Source organism: Stegostoma tigrinum, unplaced genomic scaffold, assembly GCF_030684315.1.
Source record: "Stegostoma tigrinum isolate sSteTig4 unplaced genomic scaffold, sSteTig4.hap1 scaffold_315, whole genome shotgun sequence".
In the NCBI taxonomy this organism is placed as follows: Eukaryota; Metazoa; Chordata; class Chondrichthyes; order Orectolobiformes; family Stegostomatidae; genus Stegostoma; species Stegostoma tigrinum.
The window spans coordinates 11,621-32,335 of NW_026728243.1; the positions used below are offsets into that span (position 1 = coordinate 11,621).

At 43.8% G+C, this 20,715-nt stretch overlaps 1 long non-coding RNA gene across 4 annotated transcripts; it reads right to left on the reverse strand.

The window, feature by feature from the left end:
* Positions 1-240: 240 nt before the first annotated feature.
* LOC132208223 (uncharacterized) lies at positions 241-12,457 on the reverse strand. 4 transcript variants are annotated; one of them, XR_009444306.1, is made up of 3 exons: positions 12,088-12,457; positions 11,057-11,198; positions 241-7,217 (listed from the first exon to the last, which is right to left on the reverse strand). It is a non-coding gene; the product is annotated as an uncharacterized LOC132208223 (long non-coding RNA). The 4 variants fall into 4 exon arrangements; XR_009444305.1 differs by having other exon boundaries at positions 11,966-12,433; XR_009444303.1 differs by having other exon boundaries at positions 11,627-12,432.
* Between the last annotated feature and the right edge of the window lie 8,258 nt (positions 12,458-20,715).

A 20,715-nucleotide genomic window follows, 5' to 3' on the forward strand; every position in this document is an offset into this window, starting at 1 on the left:
ACAGTAACTGAACCGTCTTCACGCAAAAATACAAAAATGTATTTCCTTTCTCATCTTTTAAGCCCGTTTGGTTTTTTGTACCATTTAATATGAAGTCTTACAACTGCACCAGAAACCTCTGGTTAAAAAGATTCTGAAAATGTAGTCCGTAACATGAGAATTGGCAAAAGTTGTTGACACACAGAAGAAAGAAAATGTTGTGTGAGATTCAGCAAATAAAGGAACATTTCTTAGACTGTAGCTGAAAAAAATTGGTTTATTGAAACAGACTTTTTCACCATTCGACCGAGTGACTGGAGTTATACAGGGCACTTAAAGATGAGGGCAACAACATCACGAAATTAATTTTGAATGTTAAATCCTGGAGCAAGTACTGAAAATGGATTGCAATGTGAATGAGAAGAATACATTGGAACCTTGGGATTTTCTAAAGCAGTTACCTTTTACTTCCTTGGACTGCAGCGGCGTCAGTGAAAAACCCATTTGTCACCTTATAAAGCAGGATTTGAACATTGACTGTGGAAGGCCAAGTTAACTCAGTTGTTGGAACATACGCTGTTTAAGTGCAGAGTTGTGAGTATGAGCCCAACACTGGGCACCACCTGTTTATTTAGTATTTTCCCTTTGCAAATTCCCTTCCTCCAGCTATTCTTGATGACCCTTACATCCCATGAATCAGCTTAGCGAATCTCTTTTGCACCGCATTCAACGCCAGCATATCCTTTCTTAAATACGAGTAGCTAAACCAATATGGCTTCACCAACATCCAATACAGTTGTTACAAGATGTCCCGATCCTCAAAACACTAACACCTCGCAGTTAAGGCCAAAATTCCATTTACTTTCTTCATAACTTCAGCATCAGTTTAGGACTTTAGACCCATCCTTGTCCTTTTCCATACAAATCCTGAATCGAATAGTTATAATAACTACCTGCAAAATGCTATCCCACTGAAACTTCAACCACTTGCTCAACTTTGTAACCTAAAGTCAAGTCCAGGGCCTTCCCCTTCCTTGTTGGGACTTCTACTTAGTGGCTGAAAAAATGCTCTCCTGGATGTATTTTAAAAATTCTGATAAATCCTTCACATTATGACGACTCCATTAATGTTGAGGAAGTTGAAAGTCTCTGCTACCATAATCCTGCTACTTCTACACTTTCTCAAAATCTGTCTCCTTATTTATTTAAAGGGGTTTTCAAAAATGTCACCTGTCCTTATTGCTGTATAGATTCCCGAAGCAAAATAACAATATTTCCTCCTCCTTTACCACCTCCACTGCCTTGCATGAAGGCCCTGTATCCTGGAATACTGAGCTGCTAACCATGTCCAAGTGACAGCAATGGCTTTATGACCCCACTAATTTGTATCCTCAAATCATCTGCCTTATTCATCTGACTCCAAGCATTAAATACCATTCACCCGTGGCAAACTCGCTTATATCTTAATTGCCCAATGACAATGCCTTCCAGACTCTCTTGTTTCTTCTCTTTTTGGCCATTATTATTTTTGAACATTCTCTGGATTTCAGCCCACTGCTAAACTTTTTACATGACCCCCAACAGTACTGGAAACCCATCCCCAGCTCCCACAAGGATGCAGTTCCCATTCCAGTTTAGGTGTAACCGCTGTGTGTAATTCTACTCTTCCTGCTGAAGGACGGATGTTGTAAAACTTCAAAAGGTTCAGAAAAGAATTGTAATGGTTATTATTGTAATAGTGTACCATTAGTACACTAAGTTTCAAGCATTTTGGGATGACTCGGTTCCCAGTTGCTCATATGAAATGTACTGACTGTCATTGAGTGAAAAATAAAAACCACAGGTTCCTCGCACTTGTTGGAGGTGAGGATAGAGGAGATAGGCTCTCCATCTCCCCTTTCAAAATAAATTAGTCTGCTTTTGAGATAAAGATCCAATGCACAGTAGTTTTAATAAAATTTATATCATTTTTTCTCCCAACAAGGTAACCAGACATGTGGTGTTTTCAAACATCATGAGAAACAAGCCCAGATAACATGACTTGAATACAGATAATACGAGCAACAAAAATTCCTACAGATTCTTGGGAACTCATTGGTGTTTAACCACAGTGGCTCAGCGGTTAGCACTGCTGCCTCACAGTGCCAGGGACCTGGATTTGATTCCACCCTTGGGCAACCGAGTGTGTGGTTGTTGGCATATTCTCCCTGTGGCTGCGTGGGTTTCCTCTAGGTGCTCTGGTTTCCTCCCACGTGCTGGTTAGTGGATTCGCCAAGCTAAATTGCCCAGAGTGTTCAGTGATGCGTACATTAGGTGGGCTACGGGGAGATGTGTCTGGGTGGGATGCTCTGAGGTTTTGTGTGGAATTCTTGGGCCGAAGGGCCTGTTTCCATACTGTAGGAATACTCCGAATTCTATGAAAACCCGTCCTAATGAACTAGGGAATCCCTTTTCACACACTGCGGGTGGATTGTCTTTACCCAGTGTGAATGTGTTGATCTACAGCAATAAAACGTTATCATTTTCAAAACCTACTCTACAGTTACGTATTTGTTATTGAGATTAATGCGAAAGGACTAATAAATTAAACGCCATTTATTTCAATGCCAGAGGCCTAACAGCTAAGGCAGAGGAACTCAGGGCAAGATTGGAAACATGAAACTGGGTTATCATTGCAATTACAGAGGCAAGGCTCAGAGGTGGACAGGGCTGCCAGCTTAATGTTCTAAGATATAGTTCCTATAGAAAGGATAGAAAGTCGAAGGGGGAGGGGGAAGCAAAGCAAGAGAGGAGGGAAAAGTGGCATTTTTGAGCAAGGATAACATTACGGCGTTACTTAGGCAGGATATATCTGAGAATACATCCAGGGAAGTTATTTGGGTGGAACTGAGAAATAAGAAAGGGATGATCACCTTATTGGGATTATACTATAGCCACCCCCAATAGTCAGCAGGAATCTGACAAATAATTTTGAAAGAAGTTATCTGGAAGAATAACAGGGTGGTGATGGAAGGGATTTTAACTTTCCAAACAGACTGGGAATTCCATGGTCTAAAAGGCTTGGATGGAGCGGAGTTTGCTGAGAGTGTAGAGGAAAATGTTTTGATTCAGTATGTGATGTACCGACTACAGAAGGTGCAAAACTTGACCTGCTGTTGGCAAATAAAGCAGGACAGGTGACTAGGGTATCAGCAGGGGAGGACTTTGGGGCCAGTGACCATAATTCTATTAGTTTTAAAATAGTGATGGAAAAGAGTAGACCGGATCTGAAAGTTAAAGCTCTATATTGGAGGAAGGCCAATTTTAATGGTATTACACAAGAGCTTTCAAAAGTTGATTGGGGCAGATGTTCGCAGGTAAAACAGAAAGTTAGAAAGTGGGAAGCCTTCAAAAAAAAGAGATAACGAGAGTTCAGGGACAGTATACTCCTGTTCGGGTGAAGGACAATGCTGGTAGGTATAGGGAATTCTGGATGACTAGAGAAATCAAGGTTTTGGTCAAGAAAAACGAGGAAGGACATGTCAGGTATAGACAGCAGAGATCGAGTGAATGCTTACAAGAGTATAATGACAATAGTATACTTAAGAGGGAAATTAGTAGGGCAAAAAGGGAACATGAGGTAACTTAGGCAAATAGTATTAAGGAAAATCCAGTGGGATTCTACAAATAGATTAAGAACAAAAAGGATAACGATGGAGAGATAGGGCCCCTTAAAAAGCAGCAATGCCTCCTATGTGTGGAATTGCAAGAAATGGGGAATATAATAAAACAAGTATTATGCATCAGTATTTACTACAGAAAAGGATATGGAAGATATGGACTGTGGGGAAATAAATAGCAACATCTTGAAAATTATCCATATTACAGAGGTAGTGATGCTTAAAACGTATAAAAGTGGATAAATTCCTGGGACCTGATCAGGTGTATCCGAGAACTCGGAGGGAAGCTAGGCAAGTGATTGCTGGGCCCCTTGCTGAGATATTTGTATCATCGATAGTCACAGGTGAGGGACCAGAAGTTGGCTAATGTGGTGCCACTATTTAAGAAAGGTGCTAAGTAAAATCCAGGGAACTATAGGCCAGTGAGCCTGATATTAGTGGTGGGAAAGTCGTTCTAGGAATCCTGAGGGATAGTACTTGAAATATTTGGAAAGGGAAGGACTGATTAGGGATAATCAACATGGCTGTGTGTGTGGGAAATCATGTCTCACTGACTTGATTTTTTTTGATGGAGGAACAAAGAGGATTGAGTAGCGCAAAGAGGTGGATGTGTTCTATATGGATGTCACTAAGGCGTTTGACAAGGTTCCTCATAGTAGACTGATTAGCAAGGTCAGATCAGATGGAATACAGAGAGAACCAGTCATTTGGAAACAGATCTGACTTGAAGGTAGAAGACGGAGTGCTGGTGGAGGGTTGCTTTGTCGACTGGAGGCCTGTGACCAGTGGTGTGTCATTTATAAAGATGATTTGGATGTGAATGTAGGAGTTATAGTTACTAAGTACCAATCCTTGCAGCATACTGCAGGTCAAAGGCCTTTCCAAATGGCCAGCTCTCCCTGGATTCCATGTGATCTAACCTTGTTAATCAGTCGACCATGAGGAATATCGAAAACATCCACCGCTCTGCCATCAATCTTGTTTCTAACTTCTTCAAAAAAACTCAATCAAGTTAGTAAGGCATAATTTCCTATGGACAAAGCCATGTCAACTATTCCCCATTCAGTCCACGCTTTCCAAATATATGTAAATCCTATCCCTCAGAATTCCCTCCAACAACTTACCCACAACTGACATCAGGCTCACTAAAAGTTTATTGTTCCCTGGTTTTATGTTACCACCTTTCTTAAACAATGGCACCAGATTAGCCAACCTCCAGTGTAACAGCTCACCTATGACTGTCAATGGTGCAAATATCTGAGCAAGGGGCCCAATCGCAAGCCTAGCTTCCCGCAAAGTTCGAGAATACACCTGAAGAGGTCCTGGGGATTTATCCACCTTTATGCTCTGTATGGCATCCAGCACCACCTCCTCTACAACATGGAACTTTTCAAGATACACATTCATTTCTCTAAGTTCTTTAGCTTTTGTATCCTTTATCACAGTAAATACTGATGTAAAATACTTTTTTGTATCTCACCCATCTCGTGCATTCCCACACATAGGCGGTCTTACTGTGCTTTTAAGAAGCATAGTAGTGTCAAAATTGGCCTCATTTAAAACTTTGACTCTTCGACCAAAGTCTATCCTTTTCCATAATTATTTTAAAACTAATAGAGATATAATCATAGGCCCCAAAATATTGTCCCCCCTGCTGACCCCTCAGTCACCTGCCCTACCTTATTTCCCAAGAGAAGATCAAGTTTTGAGCAGGGACTAATGACACCAGTACAAACAGCCCAAAGATCAAAGTTCATTCCTTGATTTAAGGGCAAAATCCTTCAAATGTGGTTGTGGTGAACTTGCTGGTGTGTTAACAGTTGGGATGATTGAGTGAATCCCTTTCCACACATAGAACAAGTGAATGGTCTGTCCCCAGAGTGAACTCGCTGGTGTCTCAGCAGGTTGGTTGAGTGAGCAAATCCCTTCCCATACTCGGAACATGTGAACAGTCTGTCCCCACTGTGAACTCGTTGGTGTTTCAGCAGGTTGCTTGACTGAGTGAATCCCAGCCCACAATCAGAGCAAATGAACAGTTTCTCCCCAGTGTGACTGCATTGGTGCATTTCCAGCTGGGATGGGTAAATAAATCCCTTCCCACAATCCCCACATTACCACAGTCTCTCCCCAGTGTGACCGTGCTGGTGTTTGGGCATTTCAGATGAATCTTCACAGAATCTTCGACACACAGACAATACGCATTTCTCCCTGGTGTGAACAGTGCTTCTTCCTTTAATGTTCAAAATCCTGAGATAATTAGGTTACGACAAACAGATTGAGTGTCAGATCTGGATGTGGTTTTGTTTGATTTCTCTGAATGCAATCACAATTTCAAACTGAAGAAAAAAAAAGTAGAGAGAGAGAGAGAAACCAGAAGAACACACACAAAGATTGTCAAACTCAGAAATTAATCTGATCAATTGTGGATGCAACACTGAGGGGCACTGCTGGATTATCAGTAAAACTGAACTGGTTCATTAAATGTCCTTCAGGGAAGGGAAACAGTCAGCGTTTGTCCAAAACTACAAAAAGAGATAGAGTTTGGACAGACATGAAGGGCAGGCATTTTATTCATCTGAAAATGAATCCAATTCCTGTTTTCTCTCCATACCCTCTGATCCTTCTGAAGGACTAAGATGCAGAAAAATACCTGAAATCTGAAATAAAAACAGAAAATGATAGAGATACTCAGCAGATCTGGCAGCATCTGAAATGGTGATAGATGCAGGAACCATTGCAATCTTGAAGAAGTGTTGAGATGATCATCCACTGCACCAAAATACAGGTTACACACCGAGTGCCAGAAAACGGGCCTAGCTTCAATAGGTGCTTGATGGCCAGCACCGATACAATGGGGACATTGTTGAACACAATGTTACCCGAGTGTCTGACCCCATTTAGTTCCGTGTTTCTCTCCTATTCTCTTTTAGGAAACAGGCAGCAGCAAGTAGTGAAGAATGCAAATGATATTTCGGCCTTCATTGTGAGAGGATTCGAGTACAGGAAGAGGGATATCTTTCTATAAGGGCCTTGGTGAGACCACACCTGGAGTCATGTGCACCTTTGTTCTCCTTTCCAGAGGAAGGATGGCCTGGCTACTGAATGATCGTAAAGAAGGTTCACCAGACCAATTCCTGGGATCACAGGACTGATGTATGAAAAGAGATTTGATCTTGATTAATCCTTCTTTCTTTTAATCTTTCAGCCACCGACAACATCATGAACTAATTTCAAATCCCATTTGCTGATTTGAGTCTTTTACTGCTAAAGCTATACTTTGGTTCCCATTCCCCTGTCATACGAGTTTAAATCCTCACCAGTGGAACTAGCAAAAGCATCAACAAGAATATCTGTCCCAGCTCTGCCCAGGACAATTGTTCAAGCTTGTGCATGTCCCACCTTCCCCAGAAACAAACAAACAGTCTCAATGCCTCAGGAATCCAAACCTTTTAAGTTATAGCTCCAGCCATGCACTCATCTCATCTGTCCTCTTATGCTTTTACTAGCACATGCATTGTAGCAGCTCACACTGTTACGGGATTAGATCACGAAAGGTCCTGTGGGGGGTATAAAAGAGTCCTGTTGAGAAGGAACATTAGGGAATTTACTTGGGTTTCTGTAAACAGACAGTTCAAAACACATAAGCATTTTAACAAGAGGCAGTTTTTAAAGGCCTGGTTCAGCCACAATCACAAGTTTGTTACTTAATAAAAAGTAGAAGCAAAAGTCTGATCCTACAGCATTCTGAACTGTTTAGGTAATTGTAACCAGAAATGCAAACAACCAATTAACATGAAATGGTTAGCTGAATTCCTTGAGCAAATGTTTGTCAGCAATAAAAGCAGCTCACTGTATCATTATGGAAGGAAAAGCAATAAATGGCGTAAACACAACCTCGAAAAGACCAACAACATAGGAAGGGGCAAAGGAAGATTATAAAGAGAGAAGTCAGGGCTGCAGAGAGATAAAACAATTGAAATGTAGATACGGATAATTTGAATAAATTCTTACATCCAAAGATCAAGGGAAGAGTGACAAAGATAGATTACAAAATCCGAAATGAAGATATGGTTCGTGCCTTAGTTATTTGTGAAATCTGAACAAATTTTGTTTCATGGCTTGGTAAAGCTCTAAAGTGACTGAATTTCACACTCAGTGGAACTGGAATAGATGCTTTTTATTAAAACAAGAAAGTAATAATGGAAAGCGCTTAGAGTAGAAAATGAAACTTCAGTTTAAAAATCATTTACAGAATGCAAATCGTTGGGATTGTAAACTGCAGCAGCAAGTCAGAAACACTGTTTGATCTTTTAAGCTGAAGTAAGAGAGGGATTTTTCCACAATTTGTCAACTGTATTACAAAATTGTAGTCACTTTATATCAGAGTTGAGTTTAAAAGACTTAATCACAATTCCTAACAATCCACACTACAGTTAGTAGAGAATTTGGAAAAGTTCTTAGTGATAAGATACCATTTTGGTTTTTGGCAAAAAAATGTGGTGCAGCTGGCAAATGTCTGAGGAGGAATATAACTGTCAAAAGCATTGTAAGGTCCCAAAGACAGACGAAGTAGTTTTCGAGCTAACCTCAGGAGATTATAGAAGGGTTTAGGACTGAACATAGTGTTGTCCACGATTGTTTGAACATAGGACATAGAACATTACAGCACAGTACAGGCCCTTCGGCCCTTGATGTTGTGCCGACCTGTCATACCGATCTCAAGCCCGTCTAACCTACACTATTCCATGTACGTCCATATGCTTATCCAATGACACCCTAAATGTACCTAAAGTTGGCGAATCTACTACCGTTGCAGGCAAAGCGTTCCATTCCCTTACTACTCTCTGAGTAAAGAAACTACCTCTGGCATCTGTCCTATATCTTTCACCCCTCAATTTAAAGCTATGCCCCCTCGTACTCGCCGTCACCATCCTAGGAAAATGGTTTGCTTACTGGATTGGGTATATTGATTTGGGGTGTGTGGCTAACAATGACAACAATATTGCATGTAAATAACACCTAGCGAATGGAATAAAAATATCACAATCAGCCAGGGAAAGTTTGAGTGTCACTGTCCACTCTTCCAATCTGAGCGTATTTAAGAGGGGAATTAGGCCTCATGTGAAAGCCAGGTTTGGAGTGGACTCTGGCCTCTCCCACACATGCGGTAACAGAGCTCTGAATAAAGGTCACTTGTACAACTGAACACAACACAAACTTCTCCCGACAACAATGTGGCACTGGGTGTAAGCTTGACAATGCTACATTTGAGATCTCGTATTTTAGTGTATCTCTTAACTTCCTATCTTCAGCTTTCAGGTCCTCCTCCCTTGGTTTTCCTATGTCACTGGTACAATCGGATGTTCACCCTCCCACTCCAGAATGTCCTGAAGCTGCTCCATGTCATTGCTAATCCTGGCACCAGGGAGGCAACATACCATCCTGGATTCATGTCTCTCTCTATCCCTTACTATCGAATCCCCTGTCTCTACAGTCATATTTATCGTTTCCCTCCCCTTCTATGCAGCGGAGTCACTCCGAGTGCCATGAACCCGACTGATGCTGCTTCCCGAGTGGCCACCCCAACATCCCCCACCTCCCTCGAACAGTACCCAAAACAGTATATCTATTTGAGGGGGATGACTCTAGCACTTCCTTTCTGAGCCTTTTACGTGTCTGATGGTCACCCATTCCCTTGCTGTCTGTGTAATCTTCACCTGCTGCGTGACCAATCTGTTGAGAATGCGACCACAACGTTCTCAGTTACCATGGATGCTCCATACTGACTGCACCCACAGCTCAAGCTCTGAAAAGCAGTTAACTAGTAGCTGCAGATGGACACACTTCCTGCACAAATAGCCAATAGGGACACTGGTAATGTCCCGGAGTTTAATGCGGAAAACTGTGAGGTGATTCACGTTGGAAGGAGTAACAGGAATACAGAGTACTGGGCTAATGGTAAGATTCTTGGTAGTGTGGATGAGCAAAGAGATCTCGGTGTCCATGTACATAGATCCCTGAAAGTTTCCACAAGTTGATAGGGTTGTTAAGAAGGTGTACAATGTGTTCGTTTTTACTGATCGAGGGATTGAGTTTCAGAACCATGAGGTCATATTGCAGCCGTACGAAACTCTGGTGCGGCCGCACTTGGAGTTCTGGTCACCGCATCACAGGAAGGATGTGCAAGCATTGGAAAGGGTGCACAGGAGATTTACCAGAATGTTGCCTGGTATCGAGGGAAGGTCTTATGAGGAAAGGTTGAGGGACTTTAGGCTGTTTTCGTTAAAGAGAAGGTTCAGAGGTGACCTAATAGAGACATACAAGATGATATGAGGATTAGATAGGGTGGACACTGAGATCCTTTTTCCTCAGATGGAGCTGGCTAGCACGAGGGGTATAGCATTAGATTGACGGGTCATAGATATCGTACAGATGTCAGACATAGGTTCTTTACTCAGAGTAATAAGGGCGTGCAATGCCCTGCCTGCAACAGTAGTAGACTCGCCAAGTTTAAGGGCATTTAAGTGGTCATTGGATAAACATATGGATGATAATGGAATAGTGTAGGTTAAATGGGCTTCAGTGTGGTTTCACAGGTCGACACAACATCAAGAGCCTATGTTCTATTGTGCAAGAGGAGCACACCACAGATGTGATGTCTTCTGTTATGACTTCTCTCCAGATTAAACCAGTTTCTGCCTTAAAAAGAATTTAATTAAGCTAGGTCCTCCTCCTTCATTTCAAACATTACTATTATAAACCTAAAGCCCCTAACTTTATTTAAGCTAATACATACTTTAAAAACTGTAAGAAAGTTCTTTACGGTATCAAATATCAATTTGAGAGACTTTCTGAACTGCCCAAACTGAGACTGAGCATCACACTCAATCTTTCAGTTTCACTTTCTGTTTCACCCAACTCCAAAGCACTCTCACTTAGCCAAGCAGTACTCACAGCGCAGCCTTTTCATTTTCATTGTCTGCTCACACCCACTCTGATCTCAGCCTCCCATACTGTTTCAACACAGCTCAATGGAAGCTCAGGGAACAGCATCTTCACATTAAATGCAGTAATTTATAACCCTCAGGAATCAACACAGACTTCAGTTTCAGGATCAATGGAGTTGTCAGGAAATGGAAGATTCCACCTGGAGGGGTGCTGGAATTTGTGCCCATAAGGAATTTTAAAAGGAAGTTTGCAGGTATTCAAGAATGAAAAATGTATGGATTAAAATCATGAAGTAGGCGATTGGGACTAAATATGGCAGTTCTTTAAAAGAGACGAGGTGTTGTTTGGACAAATCTACCCCTCTCAGGCCAATATCTCCTTTCTCAGCTGCAGGATATAGAACTGAACACTTATCCCAGGGGTGATCAAACCAAAAATTTGAATATCCTGCTTTCAAGTTACAAACTTACCAGGAATATTCTCCCACGCATAGAATGGTTAAACCTCTTCCCTTTCCCAGTTAAGTGTCAATGATACTCAGATCCTGATCACTCCGCTTAATGGAGAACATGCTTTGTGATCCTGGTCTGCAAATTATTCTCAATAAATATCCTGTAAAGCAAATCCACAAGAGACAAATAACGGTCAGCCCTGGACAGAAATCCAGAAAACACAACAAGATTGTCTGGAAAAGGCAAACATTTCTCTTGGTTTCTGTTAGTTATGTATAAATCCTCCTCTTCAAAGCACCCTGCTCCCCCACACAGAAAAATGCAGAGGTAAAATACACCCATTATTAGAGACTGAGGAAGTCAGACATTAATAAATTTGACCAGGGAGCACAAGGGGACTCAGAGCACTTTCAGTGATTTGATCCCAATCATATGAATACTGGGCAAACGGATATGCTTTAATAGATCATAATATTTAAAGCAGGACTTCCTACAGTGAGAGTGCAACAGGTAACATGAAGTTCTAAGCAAGGGTTAGCGGATCCGAAACGTTATTTTTTTTTCTTTCACAGATGCTACCAAACCTACTGAGCTTTTCCAGCAACTTTGTTTTTGAACATGCAGTTCTGAACGCGTTTTCGGCATTTCTCCTCCATTAAATATCTAACGTATAACTTGCAGCAATTTATACTGCCTGAAGCCAGTACTCCGCCAGTGTCAAAAGTCCTTCCCAGGAAATACACGCCATGTCTCACAGTCTGGGAAAGAAGTCCAGAAAAACAAAAACAAACATTTCTCTTGTCTTAATCTCCTCTCCCAAACAAGAAAGGCTGCGCTTGCGTTCCACTGCAGATTGCCACCTATAAATATGGCGATCCCGCATGAGTCCCGAAGATCATTGCCCCTAATAAAGATGGTGGCAATTACCTCTGCCTATCGCAGCCTCAGGTCCGCAGCAGTTTTTTCGTTTGCTGCAAAACACGGGGCCGGCATGTTAAAATTTGTTTTCTGACATGCATCAACGGCTATTAAAGCCTCTCAGTCATTACCGAAAGTATTTCCCTCCCGTTTTTTTGCAGCTTTCCTTTTTGTCCCGTGTACTGTACTTTCGGCAAGCAGCTAACCTTCAGTCGCAGAGATATTGCGCCTCCGGACAAAGACGATCACGTGATTTTCAAACAGACAAACATCTCACTCGCTCTGATTGGTTGGAGGATAGGCCGCTTCCATTGGGGCCTCCAAGCCCCGCGCCGTGCTCCGATTGAACCAAAGCTGACATCGCTCACAGGGAGACAGCAATAGCTGCAGGTGCTGGAGTCAAGGATGACACAGTGTGAGGCTGGAGGGACACAGCGAGCCAGGCACCATCAGAGGAGCAGGAAAGTTAATGGTTCAGGACCCTTCTTCAGAAATGGGGCGGCGGGGGGGGGGGAGGATGGGAGCTGAGACATAAACAGAGTCGGGGCTGGGGAAAGTAGGTGGGAAGGTGATAGGCGAGTGCAGGTAGTCAGTGGTGAAGATTTTTCCTGCTGTTCATTAGCTCTGTGAGTGATGGTGAGGGTTCATCCCGAGATGGGTAAAAAAAGGGCCATTCCTGATTCTCCTAATGTACGGCAAAACAGCTTGTATTTTATGGAAACTTTTACTCTGTCATTTTCCTCGATGTTTTGGCTGTTTCAGAGACTTGGATAGAGCAGGGTCAGGAATGGATGTTGCAAGTTCCAGGGTTTAGATCTTTCATTGAGGTCAGGGAAGATGGTAAAAGAGGGGGAGGTGTGGCTTTGTTAGCCAAGGACAGTACAACGGTGGCTGAAAGAACTTTTGATGAGGTGGTATGGGCTGAGATCAGAAACAGGAGAGGAGAGGTCACACTGCTGGGAGTTTTTTATAGGCCCCCGCAAAGTTCCAGGGATGTGGAGGAGTGGATTGGCAAAATGATTCTGGGCAGGAGTGAAAAGAACAGGGTGGTCATTATGGCAGATATTAACTTCCCTGACATTGAATGGAAATGCTATAACTCTAGAATGTTGAATGCATCAGTTTTTGTCCAATGTGTGCAGGAGGGTTTCCTGACTCGGTATGTCGAAGGGCCGACAAGAGGGGAGGCCACACTGGATCTGGTACTTGGTAATGAACCAGGCCAGGTGTTTGATTTAGTGGTAGGTGAGCACTTTGGACAGAGTGACCATAATTTGGTTATGTTTACTGTAGCAATGGAAAGGTTTAGGAGTATGCCACAGGGCAAGAGTTATAGATTGGGGAAGGGCAATTATAATGCGATTAGGCAAGACTTAGGAGGCATAGAATGGGTTAGCAAAATGCAAGGGATGGGGACAATCGAAATGTGGAGCTGGTTTATGGAACAGATATTGCTGTCCTTAATAAGTATGTCCCTGTCAGGCAGGGAGGAAGCGATAAGGTAAGGGAACTGTGGTTTACGAAAGAAATTGTATCTCTTGTTAAGCAGAAGAGGGAGGCATATGTGACGATGAGACAAGATGGTTCAGATGAGGCGATGGAGAGTTACAGATTAGCTAGTAAGGATTTAAAGAGAGAGTTAAGAAGAGCAAGGAAGGGACATGAGCAGACATTGGCAGGTAGAATAAAGGAGAACCCTAAAGCGTTCTATAGGTATGTGAGGAATAAGACGATGTCTCGGGGAGGAATAGGGCCAGTCAAAGACAGAAGTGGGAAGTTGTGTGTGGACCCTGTGGAGATTGGAGAGGTGCTAAATGATTATTTCTCATCTGTTTTCACTGAGAAACAGGAGAATATTGTAGAGGAGGTGACTGAGTTACGGGCTACTAGAATTGAAAGGATTAAGGTTAGTAAGGAGGAGGTGTGATCAATTCTAGAAGGTGTGAAGTAGATAAATCCCCTGGGCCAGATGGGATTTTTCTGAGGATTGTCTGGGAAGCCAGAGAGGAGGTGGCGGAGTCTTTGGCCTTGATCTTTGAGTCCTCATTATCTACAGGTTCAGTACCAGAGGTCTGGAGAATTGCAAATGTGCCCTTGTTCAAGAAGGGCAGTGGGGCTGACCCAGGTAATTATCGACGTGTGAGCCTTACATCTGTTGTAGGAAACATTTTGGGAAGGATTATAAGAGATAGGATTTATTATCATCTAGCAAGCAACAATTTGATTGGAGATAGTCAGCATGGATTCGTCAAGGGCAGGTTGTGACTCCCAAAACTCATTGAGTTTTTTGAGAAGGTGACCAAGCATGTGGATGAGGGAAGGGCAGTTGACGTGGTGTACATGGACTTCAGTAAAGCCTTTGATAAGGTTCCACATGGTAGGCTATTGAAGAGAATACAGAGACACGGGATTGAGGGAGAATTAGCAGTTTGGATTAGAAACTGGCGTTCTGTAAGAAGGCAATGAGTGGTGGTTGATGGAAAATATTCAGCCTGGAGTCCAGTTACTAGTGGTGTGCCTCAAGGATTTGTTTTCGGACCACTGCTGTTTGTCATTTTTATAAATGACTTGGACGCAGGCATAGGTGGATGGGTTAGTAAATTTGCAGATGACACTAAAGTCAGTGGAGTGGTGGACAGTGTGGAAGAATGTTGCGGGTTGCAGGGAGACTTGGATAAACTGCAGAATTGGGCTGGAAGGTGGCAAATGGAGTTTAATATGGATTAAATGTGAGGTGATTCACTTTGGCAAGAATAATAGGAAGGCAGAATACCGGGTCAATGGAAAGATTCTTGGTAGTGTGGCTGTGCAGAGGGATCTTGGTGCCCATGTACTAAGATCCCTGAAAGTTGCCACCCAGGTTGATAGTGCTGTTAAGAAGGCTTACGGTGTATTAGGTTTTATTGGTAGAGGGACTGAGTTCCGGAGCCATGATGTCATGCTGCAACTGTAGAAAATGCTAGTGTGGCCTCGTTTGGAATATTGCGTGCAATTCTGGTCGCCCCATTACAGGAAGGATGTGGAATCATTGGAAAAGGTGCAGAGGAGATTTACCAGGATGTTGCCTGGTCTGGAGCATAGGCCCTATGAAGAAAGGCTGAGGGACTTGGGTCTGTTCTCTCATTGGAGAGAAGGAGGCTAAGAGGGGATTTAATAGAGACATACAAGATGTTCGGAGGATTAAATAGGGTGGACAGTGAGAGCCTTTTTCCGAGGATGATGACTTCAGCTTGTACAAGGGGACATAGCTACAAATTGAGGGGTGTTAGATTTAAGACAGATGTCAGAGGCAGGTTCTTTACTCAGAGAGTGGTAAGGGCATGGAACACCCTGCCTGCCAGTGTAGTTAACTCAGCCACATTAGGGACATTTAAACAGTCCTTGGATAAGCATATGGATAATGATGGGGTAGTATAGGGCAAGGGGCTTAGATTAGTTCACAAGTCGGCGCAACATCGAGGGCCGAAAGGTCTGTTCTGTGCTGCATTGTTCTACGTTCTATGTTCGAGGTGCTTCACAGATGAGCAAAACATCGATTAAAGATATCAATTTTACGATGTATCATAAAGAATAAGAGAGGTTTAGGGAGGAAATTCCGTAGTTTGGGTTGTCAGCAGCTCCAACCCTGGAGTGTTGTAAGTGGGGTGGGTCAGAAAAATATCTGGAAAGGGGAATTGCAGGAGTGTAAAAAACACATATGGCCTTAATGATGGCAAAGGTTTCAGAGACTGTCATTGGAGAGTACGGATGTCGCATGGAGCTTAAGGCATTACTCTGCACTCAATCCATTACAAGTCATGACCACAAAGGTACAGAAGATTTCTGATGCCTTAATCAGGCTGATCAATATTTGTATCGATGGGCTTGCAAAATGTCAGTAATCGCCTCTACCTCAGAGTCATGGTATTGTTGGGATGCTGCTACAGAAGAGGAGACAGGGAGCAAGGAATGTCACATAAAACGCTCTCCTCTTCTCACTATTTTCACTGCAAAACCAAGGGAGCACCTAACATACCACCTCTATCTCCCGTCACAACACTTTGCCCCACAATAACTGTGTCTGCCCCTGCACAAGGAGAAGTGGGAGTCTTTTCCAGGACCATGTGGTGACGTGAAACTCTGAGTGAAGATCAAAAGCATCTGAGCAGTGAGAGCAAAGATTTGAGAAGACTGTCTGCACCTTTGCTGAAACTTACAGGAGCACCAGGTCAAAGCAATAGGCAGCATGTGGAATACAAACTGGAATTGATTAAGTGTGCATCTGTACAAATTTGGACAGGCCGGGGGTTTGGGACACTTGACAAAATTTTCAGTTTCCTTTTTGAATAGTCACCTGAAATGCCTTTTTGGAACCACTTCTAACCCTGATCCATGCTCAGATCTGGAGGGCCAGGTCACTCTTGCTCTGGTTTCATCCTGCAATTTTATGAAGTCAGCAACAAGATGAGTTTCAACATTGACTTTGAAGATTATTGAAAGCTATCATCGATTGCCATTAGAATGTTTTGATTTTGATTTATGTTGTCTCGTGTACCGAAGTACAGTGAAGTGTTTTTGAGAGTGGTGCAGGCAGATCATAGCAAACAATGATTTACAGATCAAAGTGTGCATAGACAGAGCAAGGCATGCAAGGTTATGCCTGCATAGGAGGTGTGCAAAGCAAGATCAACACTATTTGGAGTTATAGAGTCCATTCATCAGTCGAATAATGGCAGAGAAGAAGCTGTTCTTGAACCCCTTGATGGGTGTGTTCAATCTTCTGCCCAATGGAAGAAGTTGGATGAGAGCATTACCGAGATGGGACGGGTCATTGATGATGTTGGCAGCCTTTCTGCGGCAAAGAGAAGTGTAAATGAAGTCCATGGATAGGGGGCTGTTGCCATTGTGGCCTCCTCTACATTGGGGAAACCAAGCAGAGGCTTAGGGACTGCTTTGCAGAACACCTATGCTTGGTTCGCACTAAACAACTGCACCTTCCAGTTGCAAACCATTTTAACTCCCCTCCCATTCCTCAGACGACATGTCCATCCTGGGCCTCCCGCAGTGCCACAACGATGCCACCCGAAGGTTGCAGGAACAGCATCTCATATTCCGCTTGGGAACACTGCAGCCCAAAATGTATCAATGTGGACTTCACCAGCTTCAAAATCTCCCCACCCACCACTGCATCCCAAAACCAGCCCAGCTCGTCCCTGCCTCCCTAACCTGTCCTTCCTCCCGCCTATCCCCGCCTCCCACCTCAAGCCCCACCCCCATCTCCTACCTACTAACCTCATCCTGCCCCCTTGCCCTGTCCATCCTCCCTGGACTGACTTATCTCCTCCCTATCTCCCCACCTATACTCACCTTTACAGGCTCCATCCCCGCCTCTTTGACCTGTCTCCTATCCACCTATCATCTCCTCTATCCATCTTCAATCCGCCTCCCCGTCTCTCCCTATTTATTTCAGAACCCCCTTTCCCTCCCCCATTTCTGAAGAAGGGTCTAGACCCGAAATGTCAGCTTTTCTGCTCCTATGATGCTGCTTGGCCTGCTGTGTTCATCCAGCTCTACACCTGTTATTCTATGGATAAGAGTTTGGCTTCTGTGATGATTTGTGCTGTGCACACAACTTTCTGCAGTTTCTTATGCCGTTGGGCTGAGCAGTTGTTGCACCAGGCCATGATGCACCCGATAGGATGCTTTGTCTGGTGCATCTGTAAAGGTTGGTGAGGTCTTCATGGACATGCAGGACAGTAGATAAACAAAACATAAAAAGTAAAAGTTCAAAAAGATGCCAAGTTAGACATGCTGGGACTTTAAGTCAGATTTGAAACTGTTTTGTGTAGGTAACAGTTAAAGAAAGCTCTTGCAGTTCTTTTGTCAGTGAGTACAGAAGTGCTGGTGAAATAAAGGATTATAGATGTAGCAGCCCTGAGTTAAGAGGAAAACAGCACAGGCATAAATATGCAGAAGATCACGAGGTTGACTAAGGTCAGTGTTGCTTATATGAACTGTGACTGGGCACAGTGGGGAGTTAATCAGATAAGAACAAGGATAAAATAGATCTGTGTCTGTGCAGTGGAGACCAACCAGAATCAGAAGATGAAGGCCCAAGACAGACACTTTGAAGATCAAGGCTGCAAAAACTACCAGAAGTCCTTTTAACACTGTTGTTTAGTCACTGACAGGAACAGTACAACTGTTTGAGTGTAAGTTGTTGTCTGCATTTATCACTGCAGTTTGCCTGACAGCAGATCACCTTCTACTGACTCTGTCTCAATAAAGTTGATTGTTGCTTCACAGCCCAGCTCTGCTGCCAAGCCTGCTCCTGCCTGACAAGTGTAATCACAAAAGAAGATAATGCTTATTGCCAGTCCAGGCAGGCTGTGATTGTGGATGAGTGGGGAGGATGTTCGACAGAATGGGAAATGTTCATTCTGAAGAGATTGACCTGAAACAGTGACCATTAGTCTACTACTTTGCTGCTATGCCTTTCCCCATGTTTGATATGTCAGTTCAAACTGTGGTGGTTTTGCTGAGTGTTCAGATCACAAGACCATAATGCATCCGAACAGAATTGTGCCATTCCGTCATGACTGAATGGTGTGCAGTTCTGGTCTCACTGCTATAGGAAGGATGTTGTGAAAGGGCTGAGGATTGACAAGGATGTTGCCAGAGTTGGAGGGTTAGCGACTCGCTTGTCAAATTGACTTTATTTCTGTGTATTACAATTGTTGTTCTGCTCCAGTTCATATTTTAATCAGATGTCGATAATAATGCCCAGACATACAAGGCAGAAAACGATCTATCTCCATCAGCAGGGTATCAACCCCCTAAAATTTTGAATAAGTTTTTTTTTAATCTCATCTGCTGTCTGGTTGCATATCTCTTTCTGTTTTCTTTTTGTTTTCTTTTACGCCACTTCGTCACTTTACAGCCTGGAGGAACATTGAAATCTATAACTGAACTGACCACATGATATCTGTTCTCCTTCTGTCTTCCACCTTCCACGCACCTTCCTTCCATTGATAATAAAATGTGAGGCTGGATGAACACAGCAGGCCAAGCAGCATATCAGGAGCACAAAAGCTGATGTTTCGGGCCTAGACCCTTCATCAGAGAGGGGGATGGGGTGAGGGTACTGGAATAAATAGGGAGAGAGGGGGAGGCGGACCAAAGATGGAAAGAAAAGAAGATAGCTGGAGAGGAGAGTATAGGTGGGGAGGTGGGGAGGGGATAGGTCAGTCCAGGGAAGACGGACAGGTCAAGGAGGTGGGATGAGGTTAGTAGGTAGAAAGGGGTGCGGCTTGGGGTGGGAGGAAGGGATGGGTGAGAGGAAGAACAGGTTAGGGAGGCAGAGACAGGTTGGACTGGTTTTGGGATGCAGTGGGTGGAGGGGAAGAGCTGGGCTGGTTGTGTGGTGCAGTGGGGGGAGGGGACGAACTGGGCTGGTTTGGGGATGCGGTGGGGGAAGGGGAGATTTTGAAACTGGTGAAGTCCACATTGATACCATTAGGCTGCAGGGTTCCCAGGCGGAATATGAGTTGCTGTTCCTGCAATCTTCGGGTGGCATCATTGTGGCACTGCAGGAGGCCCATGATGGACATGTCATCTCAAGAATGGGAGGGGGAGTGGAAATGGTTTGCGACTGGGAGGTGCAGTTGTTTGTTGCGAACTGTACGGAGGTATTCTGCAAAGCGGTCCCCAAGCCTCCGCTTGGTTTCCCCAATGTAGAGGTAGCCACACCGGGTACAGTGGATGCAGTATACCACATTGGCAGATGTACAGTGGATGCAGTCCTTCCATTGATGTTTTGTGAGGATTTCATCAGTGCCAGCAGCCGTGATCGAATCGGAGGAACAGGTTACATTGCAATTACATTTAAATCCTCCCCCAACTGAAAAATCCCTCGAAAATTGAACACAATTTCAAGGAAGTTATAAAACACATATGGAGCAATGAATTGAATTGTTAATAATGTTTAATCGGTGTGATAGGATTATAGAACGAAAAAACACTGCTGATGGTTCGAAGCTGAAAGACTAACAGTGAAATGCAAGAGACACTTAGCAAGGCGGGACACAGTCTGACACACACACACTACAAGATAACCAGGGGAATGGGGAGGGAATTTGTTGGTTATACCGGGATACAGGGTCAACAGCGAAAAGTGGGAGTCACTGGATTGGGAATCGCGGGATAAAGACACGTAACTGCGTCAGAGAATGGGGACAGCACAGGGAGGCTCCCTGTGGTACTCGCCTTGGACCGCCCCGCTTTTGGGCAGGTCTGAGTTCAGTTTCCGGAAACTGCAAGTTCTGTGAAGTGGGCGGGACTAAATTTGTGATTGACAGGTAGGGGGTGTATTTCAGTCCAGAAACAGCCTCTGCTCCGCCTTTCCTTGGTGAATGTTTCCCTGCAGTCGAGTTGGTGAGTGTTTAGAACTCTGTCGGTTTCCCGGTAATGTAGGTGAACTGTAGGTCACTGTGTGTTAGATCATATCGCCAACCCTCTCTCATCCCCTTTCTCCCAATCCCCAGTTACACGCTGCTGGCTCAGTGAGTTCTGGCGGATGCGGGGCTGTGGTCAATCTCGGCGCTGGTTTCGGTTCACAGAAGACGGTTTAGTTTTTCAGGTAATGACAGATCGTTCTGCCCAGCAGGACAGATTCTAATGTTGTCAGCAGGGACCATACAGCCCTCACAGACTGGGGTTAGTTTCTTTCCAGCAGAACAGACCGAGGAAGGGTAATCGGACCCGAAACGCTATATCTTCTT